At 36.0% G+C, this 13,719-nt stretch overlaps 1 protein-coding gene and 1 pseudogene across 1 annotated transcript in view; both read right to left on the reverse strand.

The window, feature by feature from the left end:
- The window catches only part of MYO9A (myosin IXA), a 388,889-nt gene that overhangs the window by 194,158 nt on the left and 181,012 nt on the right, over window positions 1–13,719 (reverse strand).
- Window positions 2,891–13,719, reverse strand: part of LOC100847876 (unconventional myosin-IXa-like) — a 104,281-nt pseudogene continuing 93,452 nt past the window's right edge.

Below are 13,719 nucleotides of genomic sequence, written 5' to 3' on the forward strand. Positions count from 1 at the left end.
CCTGAGTATAAAATAGTATACAGGAAAATGTCATTGTGGCTGCTTTAGGAAATACAGTAATTATTTCAAGGGGTCAAGTTATGTACCAATTTACTCAAAGACAATTTTTTTAAAATGAATATATGCATAACAAAGAAAGATAAAGCAAATGCATATAGTTGTTAACAATTTATAAATCTAAGTACGGGTGGATGGATGGTACGCTATTCTTAGAACTTTCCTCAGGTTTGAACTTTTCCAAAAGAAAAAAAATTGAGAAAAAAAATTTAATGTAAATACTAATGTCACTATTTTCATTAAAGAGCAAACGAAAAACCTATGGTTTATAAAGGGGCAACGGCAAACATTTAAACATCTCCAAAGCCTGATACTTGCTACTTACCCAAGTACAGTGCCTGTTTCTTGGTAATTACTTGAATAAACTTGCCAAAACGAGCTTGAATTGTTATTATGAGCTGTCTTTGCATTTCCAAAGGCCTGTCAAAATAAATAATTCTATTTTTTTAAAATGGAAATCCTTAGATCATCTCACAAGAAAAAAGTGCTAAAGAGATACTAGAAAAGCAATTCACTTATAGCTTCAGGCTCTCATACTTCAGGTAAAGTAACTAATATTTGTAATAAAGTCAAGTAGATTGCATTTTATGCTACTGAGTAAAATAAGTCTATTTAAAAACTTATTGCTCATTACAAATCAGATTTCACTTTCACATTCCCTGTGCCAGCAAATTTTCTTAATACATTTATTATAATATATATTTTAATACATATATACTTTTAAAATCTTGCTAAACTGAAATAACAGGCTAGGAAAAGAATAATTACATCAAAACAATTATAATTTAGAATAGTATAGATGAAATAAAGTTTCATCATGCAATACTATACTGTTTTGCCTATTTAAACAAAACTGTGGTACATATACACAATGGAGTATATACACTCAGCCATTAAAAAGAATACATTTGAATCAGTTCTAATGAGGTGGATGAAACTGGAGCCTATTATACAGAGTGAGAGAAGCCAGAAAGAAAAACACCAATACAGTATACTAACGCATATATATGGAATTTAGAAAGATGGTAATGATAACCCTGTATGTGAGACAGCAAAGAGACACAGATGTATAGAACAGTCTTTTGGACTCTGTGGGAAAGGGAGAGAGTGGAGATGATTTGGGAGAATGGCATTGAACCATGTATAAATATCATGTAAGAAATGAATCACCATCCACGTTCAATGCATGAGACAGGGCACTCAGGGGTACAACGGGATGACCCAGAGGGATGGGATGGGGAGGGAGGTGGGAGGAGGGTTCAGGATGGGGAACACATGTACACCCATGGCTGATTCATGTCAATGTATGGCAAAACCACTACAATATTGTAAAATAATTAGCCTCCAATTAAAATAAATAAATTAAAAAAAATTTTATTAGCTGCTACACACTATATCCTCTACCTTCTTTGGCCAAGGAGAGACCTCTAGATCTCCTAAATGAAATAAAACAGACTGACCTCTTCTGTCCTTTTAAACCTTTGCCATCTCCACTTCAGACTACTATTCTCGATTCCTTCTTATCAATCACTCACCTCCTCTCAGCCATGCCTCCTCATTCCCTGAAGTCTTTGGTACCTGGCTTCTAATCTTACTTTCTCACTACTGCCTGACACCACTGTGATTCATTTTAATCAATATCTTTGTTAAAAGCTCATGTCAATACCCTAACATCAAAGTTCCTTTACATCTGCAATTCCAAATAACCTTTTCTCCACTCTGTGTAGGCAATTTTCCCCAGTGGGCAGACCCTGGAGTTTGTCGATCCACTCCTCCACTCTGTCCACTGCCTCGTTATCCTTCCAAGTGTAACTCCATTTTCATCGATTCTCCTCCTTTGCAGAGCCCTCTTAGCTTCTCTTCCACTCTACCCAGCTTTAAACTGTTCATCCTTTAATACCTCCAATACCTGGCTTGAGATTCATGGACAATTTTTGCAAGGATAGTCTCGCCAACAACTCACTGCTGCAATGACAACTGTCATAAGCAATGCACATTCACACCTCTGAGACTATGTTCATACATTTCCCTTTCTCTGGGACTTTCACCTTCCTGGCAAATTCCTATTCATCCTTCAATAGTTCCCATGCAATTTTCATCAAAGCTGAATTAGCTCCTCTTTTCAGATCATTTTTGTATCAAATAGCTAGCTGCTCATCAAAGTAGACCATTTTTACCTTATCATGTTCAGCACAGCTGAGCCCTAGCTGCTTTTTCAGCTTGTCCAAATTCTAGAAGCAATCCTGACAAGCAAAAAGTACTTTAAAAGACTCATAATCTCTCATGAATCAAGCTCTCAGACCTGGGATCCTGGAACTCATGAACAAAAATCCTCTTAAAACTTGAGTCATCACTGACAACCAGTACACAGTACCTTCAGAGAGAACCACAGGATGGTCACATTATACCCAAGAAGTAGTGTTACCATCCTTGCTCCAGGGATGGCAGAGGTCACAGAGTGGTTTATCTGTCTCTCTCCCAACTGCAACCAATTTCCCTACTTGGTGTCCCAGCACCTCCAAGAGTTGCTGCCTTACCCTGACCATCCAGTTGCTGACCCCATGGTTATATTGATCTTCAGATAATAATGTTCCTTTATGGAGTTCTGACGGAGAAGGCAATGGCAACCCACTCCAGTACTCTTGCCTGGAAAATCCCATGGACGGAGGAGCCTGGTAGGCTGCAGTCCAAGGGGTTGCTGAGGGTCAGACACGACTGAGCAACTTCACTTTCACTTATTCACATTTCATGCATTGGGAGAAGGAAATGGCAACCCACTCCAGCGTTCCTAGCCTGGAGAATCCCAGGGACAGGGGAGCCTGGTGGGCTGCCATCTATGGGGTCACACAGAGTCGGACACGACTGAAGTGACTCAGCAGCAGCAGTAGCATGGAGTTCTGAATCATCTTAGCCTGGGAATCTTTATTTCTCCTTTAAAAGAAAAATTTGTCACCAAGACTGGTGACCTGTTAAGAATCTGGGCTAAGACCGACACACCCTGTCCAGTCAGCCTTTTGAGAATCTCCACTGTAGCAGCTTCAGATCTCCTAGCTCTTCAGCATCCTTCCTTGAGGTGACAACTTTCACATTGCTACGTGAGTACAGACAGCATGTCCTTGTCATCTCCACATCCCCTGTACCCTGACGTAGAGTCTGACTCACAATAAGGAAGAATAAACAGAGGACAGGAGGAAGAAAATGGAAACAGGTAACGGTTGCTCGCTTTCCTTCCAGCGACTCACTTCTCTTTCTGCAGATTCTCAATCTGCTCGGTCAGGACTCTCTCCTCCTGCTGCATAGCTGCCTGCTGCTGCTCTGTGATGTCAGTCTCCAGGGCCACCTCACTAGTCAAGGTCTCTTCCGTAACATCAGACATGGAAGGCAGCCGAACCACAGCAGGAGAGGATGGACATGGATAGTTTCCTCGACGAAGACGCCCCTTGCCCTGCAAAGAAAAATACATGTTAAAGGTAAATTGAGTGACTCCATCAGTTTTACTTGGCCCAGTTAGGATAACAAGTGTAATATTTCCATCACACCTGGTGAATGGTGGGAATAAGTGGAAACATTCTATGAGACCTAAAATATTTATAGGCTAAGTATTTCTTGCCAGAGCACTGGAAAATGGGTATGTAGGGGGGTGGGAGTGTAAGAACACATCGTGTACTGGGATGAGGTTCTCTTTTTTAACTAAGGTATAGTTGTTTTACAATGTTGTATTAGTTTCTTCTGCTGTACAATGAAGTGAATCAGCTATATGTATACACATATTCCCGTTCCTCTTGAACCTCCCTCCCTCCTCCCCTCTTCTGCCCCTCTAAGTTATCACAGAGCTCCAAACTAAGCTCCCTGTGCTATAAAGCAACTTCCCCACTAGCTATTTTACACATGGTAGTATATATGTATCAATCCTAATCTTTATAATGATATGAGATTCTTCTATTAATCTAAGCTATCTCCTGCAAAACTAAATATCCTGCAAATTAAATATCCACACATGGCTATTTAAATTTTAATTAAATTAAAGTTAAATGGGATGTGGGGGAGGGATAAATTGGGAGATTGGAATTGACATATGTGTATATGACATATGTGTGTACTACTATATATAAAACAGATAACTCATAAGGACCTATTGTACAGCACAGGGAACTCTACTCAATACTCTGTGATGGCCTATATGGGAAAAACATCTTTAAAAGAGTGGATATATGTATAAGTGATTCACTTCACTGTACACCTGAAACTACACACATTGTAAATCAAGTAACTCCAATAAAACTTTTTTTAATTAAATAGAAGTAAAAATTTAGCTCTGCAATCACCCTAGCCAAATTTCAAAAGTTCAACAGCCACAGGTGGTAGTGACTACCACAAGGAAAGTGCAGAAATAGAGCATCTCTATCATCAAACAAAGTTCTGAAGGGAACACTGCTCTACAGGAAGACTATACAAACAGGTCCTAAAACTCAGTTTTATTTTTTTTAAATACCATTTATATATTATAGGGTGTTAGTGAGAGATATTCTCTAAGAACAACTCAAGAAACTTCCTTCTTGAGATCAGAGGGGGAATAATCTCATTGTTTTAATTGGTTACTTGTATGTAACTTTAGCCTCTGATAATGACAATTAAACCTCCTGCTGAGAACAACTGGACCAAACATAAAAACCTAACAGATTCTTAAAGGCGCTATAGAGTTAACAAGGCAGACCAAAGAGAGGTTGGCCCAGTATTCAGGGCTAATTTATATTTAAGAGGCAGATGAGAGTCTGAACAGAGCTTCTGACAGACTACAGCAGGAGTCAGCAAAACATGGCCTTTGGGCCAAATGTGTCCTAATTGCATGATTTTGTAAATAAAGCTTACTGAAATACTTTCTGCTCATTAATTCATGCATTGTCTATGGCTCTTCTGCAGAATAATGGTAGCACTGATAGTTGCAGACAGCTTCCATGTTCCACAAAGCCTCAAGTATTTAGGCTATGGTCCTTTAGAGAAATTTGCCAAGCCCTGGGGTAAGAATAATAGTCCAGACCCAGGCAAGGGTGTGAGCTGTAGTCAGGTGTTGAGTGTGGACTCCATGCATGCCTGACGCTGGGACCCCTAAGGTTTTGTAAATTGAAGATTATTATAGTCATTGCAGATACTGCAGGCTAGCTTCAAGTTGTCTGAATGGTTCAAAAAAACTGTAATCCCTAAAATTGGATTCAAGTAATCTCAGATTGCTAGTGTTCTAGAACGTGGCATGAAAACAATGAAAACACTGGAGGAAATAACACCATCTTAGGTTTCAAAATATTTTTACAAATAATTTTTAAAAATACTTTGCTCACATACAATAAAAAGTAAGCAAGCACAAAAGGAGACAAGACAATGTAAATGGAAACCAGTAAAAACAACAGAAACCCTCAATGACACCAGATATTGTGACTTTCAGAACAGACTCAAAGTAACCATGCTGAAAGACACAGAAAGACATAGCTTAACTAGTGGACTGGAATAGGTCGGAAGAAAATATAAGAATCAAGCAGAGAAAACAAAACACATTTTTTTCTATAAAAATTCAATAAAGAAGATAAAGAGGACACAATAAAAAGATCTACCATATGCAAAAAGATTACTAGGAGAAAGAGAGATCCTATAGGAGAAATACGAAAGAAATGATAGCAGAACATCTTTCAAAACCAATTAAAGATATCAACCTACTGACTGCAGAAAATCTTCAACCTCTAGAAAAGATAAACATTGGGTTGGCCAAAAAGTTCATTTGGGTCCTTCCATCTGATGTTATAGGAAAAGCCCAAGCGAACTTTTTGGCCAGTCCAATGAAAAGAAGTCCATACCATACCTAGAGACAGCTGCTAAAAAATAAAGGCAAAAAAAATCTAAAAAGAAGTCAGAAAAAAAAAATGTATCTGCAACAAAGAAGCAAGTATTTGATTCAAGGCTTACTTTTCAACGGAAACAATGGAAGTCAGAAAAACAACAAATAGTATTTTCAAAAGATGAAAGGAAAAAGTAACTGCCTGTCTAGAATTCTATACATTGCAAAAGCAGCCTTCAAGAATGAAGTTTAAATAAAGACATTTTCAGACATACTAAGATAGGAAATCTGTCACCAGCACATCTGCACTAAAGGAAGGGCAGACAGAAAATGACCCAAAGAGAAAAGTCAAGGAGAAAGAAATGAAGCAGTTAAAACAGTAAAGATGTAAGTCTAAATGAATTTTCATAAAACATAAGAATAATATATTGCATTTAAAATAGATAATTTAAAACATCTGCATAACAACAACAGCAATATATCAAACAATAGCTAAAGCATATTAAAGACCTTGTCCTATCTAGGAAAAAATAAAAGCACCAACTGACTTTGATAAATCAGAGATGCCTGTTGTAATCTTTAGCTGAAAACTAAAAGAAGAGTAAAAAAGTATAAAACTTTAAAACTAAGGAAAAAATTGAATACAATATGTAGTCAAAAGAAAAAGGAAAAAAGAACAAAACAGTAAGAAAGAAACAAAACATATATCAGGTAGGAAAAATTAAAAGCACAAAATAAAACAGTAGATTTAAATCCAAATACATCAGTGATTACATTAAATTAAGTGATTAAATGCATTAGTTAAAACCTGAAGATTATCAGACTTTATTTAAAAAAAGAAAATTCAATTATAGTAAGTTTACAAGGCATGGATATAAAATATTCAAAATTCAGGAAGGCTGAAAGCAAAAAGGCAGGAGTAAAAGACATACCATGTCAGCACAGAGAAAACAAGTGTATACACACAAATCAGTAAAGTAATATACCTAACCAACTTAATAAACACAAGTTATCTAATAGACATATAGAATTCATGACCTAACAACTACAGGATATTTTAAAGCACACACAGCAAAGAGAGTAATAGATTTTTCTCTGAAACAGTTTATCTGACCTTTAAAAGTAATTTAAAGTAAGTTTTCTGATAGTACAATTACAAAGAGAAAACTAAAAATCCCTATGTATGCAGAATTTAAGAAACACATATCTATGCATCAAGAAGATGTGATACATATATGAATAATGCAATTTGCAGCAACATGGATGGACCTAGAGACTATTATACTAAATGAAATAAGTCAGAAAGAGAAAAGCAAATGTCATATGACATCACTTATACATGGAATCTAAAATATGACACGAATGAACTTATCTATGAAACAGAAACAGATTCCCAGACACATAGCACAGACTTGTGGTTGCCAAGGGGGACAGTGAGGGAGAGATGGATTAGGAGTTTGGGATTAGCAGATATAAACTATTATATAAAGAAGGATAAATAACAAAGCCCTACTGTACAGCTCAGGGAACTATATTCAATATTCTGTGATAAAACAATAATGGAAAAGAATATGAGAATGATATATGTGTATAAGTGAGTCATTCTGCTGTATGGCAGAAATTAACACAACACTGTAAATCAACTATACTTGAATAAAATTTAAAAAAAGAAAAAGAAATAGACTTCTAAAATACCCATAGCCAAAGAAGAAATCACAACAGGAATTTAAAAAGTCTTTGAACTAAACAATATAAAAATCTGTGGGATACAGTTTAACCCTGTTGATCTTAAAAGTTATAAGCTTTATATGCATACATTAGAAAAAAAAAGGTTAAAAATTAAAAAGGTAAGTACTTTAGAAAACTTTAGAAAAAAGGTATCTATTTTAGAAAACTAGGGAAAGAACAACAAAATAAACCCAATGAGAGAAAAAGGAAATAAAGAGTAAATAAACACTAGAAAAAAGAGGACCAAAGGCAAACGCAGCTCTTTGAAACAACTAATAAAGAATTTTAAATGCTGGCAAAATTGATAAGAGAGAAAGAAATCACAAATAACCAAGGAATGAAAAAGGGGGCACTATCCAAATCTAGTAGACATGAAAAAGATAAGAGGCTACTATGAACAACTCTATGTTATAAATCTGAAATTTTATACAAAGTGGAGAAATTTCTACCAAAAGTCCAAATAACTAATACTGTCAAGGAAAAAAAAAAATGTGATTAAGTTTATAAACTTAATCTATAAATAACATCTTTATAGACAGAAAACTGGAAGCTTAGATGATTTCACCAGTAAACAAGAAGAAATAAACACAAATTCTTCCACAGAATAAAGACAAGGACTACTCTCCTGCTCGCCACAACTAGAGAAAGAAAAGCCCACACAGCAATGAAGACCCAGCACATCCATAAATAAATAAAAATTATAAAAAAGGACTACTCTCCAACTCATTTTTAGAGGCTAGCATAAACTAGATATTAAAACATAGGACATTAAAAGGAAAGTTTATTAAGGGACAATTTTACTCAAACAAAGGTGCAAAAATTCTAAACATACTATAATCAATATCAATAAAAATCCCAAGACAATTTTGTGAAGCTGATTCTATAATTTATATGGCAATATATACAGAGCCAAGAATAGTCAAAACACTATTGAACAAGGTAGAATGACTTGTTCTAGCAGGTATTTTTAGAAAGCTATACTAATTGAAATAGTGGTGTTGATAAAAAGACAGTAAAAATAGACAAGAAAGAGATCCATGAATATAAAGACCACTCCCTACATTATATCATATACAAAAATATTTTCAGGTGGATTATACACTTAAATGTGAAAGGTGAAACAATAAAGCTTGTACACAATAATAAAGATTATCTTCATAACTTAAGATTGTAAAAAAAATTCTTAAACATGACCCTAAAAATACTAGTCTAAAGAAAAAGATTGGTAAGTTAGGCTACATTAAAATTAAGAACATCCTGTTCAATGAAAGACACCTTTAATAGTGGAAGAAGAAATTACACAACGGAAGTAATCAATAAAGGGCTTATATCCAGAATCCATTAAGAACTCTTTCAAATCAGAAAAAGGGCAGACAACCCCATCAGAAAAATGACCAAGAGTTGTGAACAGGTCCTCCATCAAAAGAGGATATCCAAACTGCCAACATACTTACGAAAAAGTGCTTAAGCACATTAGAGTCACAATACAGAAATTTAAAATGAAAACCCTAATGACACAAAATCACTGCAGATGGTGATTGCAGCAATGAAATTAAAAGACACTTACTCCTTGGAAGGAAAGTTATGACCAACCTAGACAGCATATTAAAAAGGCAGAGGACATTACTTTGCCGACAAAGGTTCGTCTAGTCAAGGCTGTGGTTTTTCCAGTGGTCATGTATGGATGTGAGAGTTGGACTATAAAGAAAGCTGAGCACTGAAGAACTGATGCTTTTGAACAGTGGTGTTGGAGAAGACTCTTGAGAGTCCCTTGGGACTGCAAAGAGATCCAACCAGTCCATCCTAAAGATCAGTCCTGGGTGTTCATTGGAAGGACCGATGTTGAAGCTGAAATTTCAATACTTTGGCCACCTGATGTGAAGAGCTGACTCATTTGAAAAGACTCTTGATGCTGGGAAAGATTGAGGGTAGGAGGAAAAGGGGATGACAGAGGATGAGATGGTTGGATGGCATCACCAACTCAATGGGACATGGGTTTGGGTGGACTCTGCGAGTTGGTGATGGACAGGGAGGCCTGGCATGCTGCGATTCATGGGTTGCAAAGAGTCGGACACGACTGAGTGACCGAATGAACTGAACTGAACTAATGATACACCCATTAAAATGGCTAAAATTAAAGAATCTGACAATATAAGAGCTGGGAAGGAAGTGAAGCAATTGGGAACTCTCATGCACTGCTAGTACAATACAACTCTTTTGGAAAAAAAGTTTGTCATTATGGACTCAGGATGAAAAACAAATTTTTACACACACACATATATATATATATCCTGTGACCCAGGATATAGTATTGCACTCCTGTATAACCCCCACAAAAATACATCCATGTCACCATCAAAATTAAATGTATCAGAATGTTCATAGAAGCATACTCATAATTCCCCAAAATACAAGCCCAATGTCCATCAACACTAGAATAGATTAACTGTGGTATAAGCATACACTAAAATACTATTACAGTAACAAGTATGTGCTATAATGAAACACAATAATATGGACAAGTCTTACACATATAAGGTTGAGTGAAATAAATCGGATATAAATACCTATTATATGAGTCCATTTATATTAAAGCTTAAAAACAGAACTATAGTGCTCAGGGATACACACTTAAATGGGAAAACAACAAAGAAACAGAGTAAGTGATTAACACAATACTCAGATTATTGCTTACTTTGGGGGGAGGGAAAGGATTATGATTGGAAAGAAAAAGATAAGAGCTTCTGGGGGTTCTATATCTTGATCTAAGGGTGGTACATGGATGCTCATAATTCATCAAGACATGTATATATGTCTCCGTCCTTTTCTATATGTGTCATATTTCTCAATAAAGCCAGTTCCTCTTCAAAGCTAGTTATGTGTGCAAAATACTACTATCTTTTGAGAAGATCTGTCTCAGAAACTGCTGAGCTAGCCCAAATGACAAGGTGAAAGTGGAGGGTAGTTCTAAAGACGTTCAGGCTCATTCTTCCAAACGTATGCCCTCTAAAACATGCAACAGGATGAAAATCAGGAGGATGACAAGATTGCTATTCCACTTTTAGTTCTGGGATCAAGAGGTGAGGAATATGTTTATGAAAGCCCTCAACACAAAGGATCAAATTTCACCATATATATGGAAACACAAAAAACCTCGAATAGAGAAAGCAATCTTGAAGAAGAAAAATGGAACTGGAGAAATCAACCTTCCTGACTTCAGACTATACTACAAAGCTAGACATCAAGACAGTATGGTACTGGCACAAAGACAGAAATATAGACCAGTAGAACAAAACAGACAACCCAGAGATAAATCCACAAACCTTATCTTTGACAAAGGCAACAAAAATACACAATGGAGAAAAGACAATCTCTTTAACAAGTGGTACTAGGAAAACTGGTCAACCACCTGTAAAAGAATGAAACCAGGATACTTTCTATCACCATACACAAAAATAAACTCCAAATGGATTAAAGATCTAAATGTAAGACCAGAAAACTATAAAGCTCTTAGAAGAAAACATAAGCAGAACACTCTTTGACATAAATCACAGCAAGATCCTCTATGACCCACCTCCCAGAGTAATGGAAATGAAAACAAAAATAAACAAATGGGACCTAATTAAACTTGAAAGTTTTTGTACAACGAAGGAAACTATAAGCAAGGTAAAAAAAGGCAGCCTTCAGAATGGGAGAAAATAATAGCAAATGAAACAACTGATAAAGAATTAATCTCCAAAATATACAAGCAGCTCATGCAGATCAATACCAGATAAATGAATGATCCAATCAAAAAGTGGGCCAAAGAACTGAACAGACATTTCTCCAAAGAAGACATATGATGGCTAATGTGCTTTGTTGCTCAGTCGTGTCCGACTCTTTGTGACCCCAAGGACTGTAGTCCAGTAGGCTCCTCTGTCCACAGGGTTTCTCCAGGCAAGTATACTAGTGTGGGCTGCCATGGAGTTCACTGGAGATGGCTAATAAACACATGAAAAGATGCTCAACATCACTCATCAACAGATAAATGCAAATCAAAACCACAAGTAGGTACCAACTCACGCCAGTCAGAATGGCTGCCATCAAAAAGTCTACAAACAGTAAATGCTAGAGAGAGTGGTGGAGAAAAGGGAACCCTCTTACACCGTTGGTGGGACTGCAAACTAGTACAGCCACTAAGGAGAACAGTGTGGAGATTCTTTAAAAAAACTGGAAACAGAACTGCCCTACGACCCAGCAATCCCGCTGCTCGCATACGTACTGAGGAAACCAGAACTGAAAGAACACTGTATTCCAATGTTCACTGCAGTACTGTTTACAATAGCTAGGATGTGGAAGCAACCTAGATGTCCATCGGCAGACGAATGGATAAGGAAGTTGTGGTACATATACAAAATGGAATATTACTTAGCTATAAAAAAGAACGCATTTGAGTCAGTTCTAATGAGGTGGATGAAACTGGAGCCTGTTATACACAGTGAAGTATACAGAAGTATACAGAAAGAGAAACACCAATACAGTATATTAATGCATACATATGGAATTTAGAGATGGTAACAATGACCATATATACAAGATGGCAAAAGAGACACAGATGTAAAGAACAGACTTTTGGACTATGTGGGAGAAAGCGAGGGTGGGATGATTTGAGAAAATAGCATTGAAACATGTATATTACCATATGTAAAATAGATGACCAGTGCAAGTTCAATGCATGAAGCTGGGCACTCAAAGCCAGTGCACTGGGACAACCCAAAGGGATAGGGTGGGGAAGGAGGTGGGAGGGGGTGTTCAGGATGAGGGGACACATATGCACTTGTGGCTGACTCATGTCTATATATGGCAAAAACCACCACAGTATTGTAAAGTAATCAGCTTCCAAATAAAAAAAAAAAAATCAGTCTGCCAATTTAATGAAGGATGACCCCAGATAAGACAGCATTGTGGAATGGAGGCAGAGAATGGGGTTTTGAGTGTTAAAGTCCATTATGACTGGTCAGGATCACATTATAAACTCCAAGACATCTTTTCATTACATACGATTTTGACTATTTTAATGAAGCCAAATGAACAACTAAAACTTAATGTGATATAAAAGCCTCAGGGAGCTGGAAAAAATCTGAGCTTATCCCTAGTATTCACTTCCCAGTATCAATAAAACAGCTGCCTGTGTTCTGAGTTCATACCATCACCTGGCCACCTAAGTACCTCACAATGGGTTAGTTAAGAATCACTAACAGAGCTGAAGAAAATCAATCTTTCTAGGTATGCTCTCTCTCTTAAGATAGGATTAAATAAAAATTAAGAAAGAACTCCTACAGCCCAGAGTTCTCTTATAAGGTCAGAGAAAGTAAATCTTAAAGTTAATTACATAGAGCTTTTAGAAACATGGGAAAATGTTAATACTGTGTTATTAACATTTTATTATATTTATATTTATATTATTTATATAATATATACATATATTTATATATTTATATAATAATAAATATATTAATTATTTTATGGCCTAAGAACTAGGCCATAAATAAGTATATCATAGGTTCTCTTAAAATCTGCAAATACATCAAGGTATTTCCCAAGTGGAATAATATCCTTTATTCTCCATACTTTTCTGTACCTCCCAACTTTTCCATAATAAGCACAAAGTTTTTTTAATGAGTTTTTTTATAGCAACATTTAATATATATTCTTTTCAAGTGTTTTACTCATAATTGCTCTTTTACATTCAATAGACTGAAAAAGGCAAATATTTTCTCTGCATTATGATAAAAACACATTTGACCTCGTGGACTCCCTGGAAAAAGCAGTTAACACTCTAAGAAGTGGTTTATAGTAACCTCTTTTCATTTCCACTAGATAGCTGGTCTTTCTCCTATCTATTTATAGGGGTTTTTGCTCATTAACTAAGGAAAATTAGACTTTGTGATATGATTTGTAAATATTCCTAAGGTATATTATTTCCCTTTTGCTTTGCTATGGTCATTTTGTCATGCATAACTTGATAACTATGCCAATGAACCTATCAACTTTTAATAGTTTTATATAATAGAAAAACCTCCTCTACTCCAAGATCAGAGTATATTTTCTATCATAATAGGGATTTT

This window comes from Bos taurus, chromosome 10, assembly GCF_002263795.3.
Source record: "Bos taurus isolate L1 Dominette 01449 registration number 42190680 breed Hereford chromosome 10, ARS-UCD2.0, whole genome shotgun sequence".
In the NCBI taxonomy this organism is placed as follows: domain Eukaryota; kingdom Metazoa; phylum Chordata; class Mammalia; order Artiodactyla; family Bovidae; genus Bos; species Bos taurus.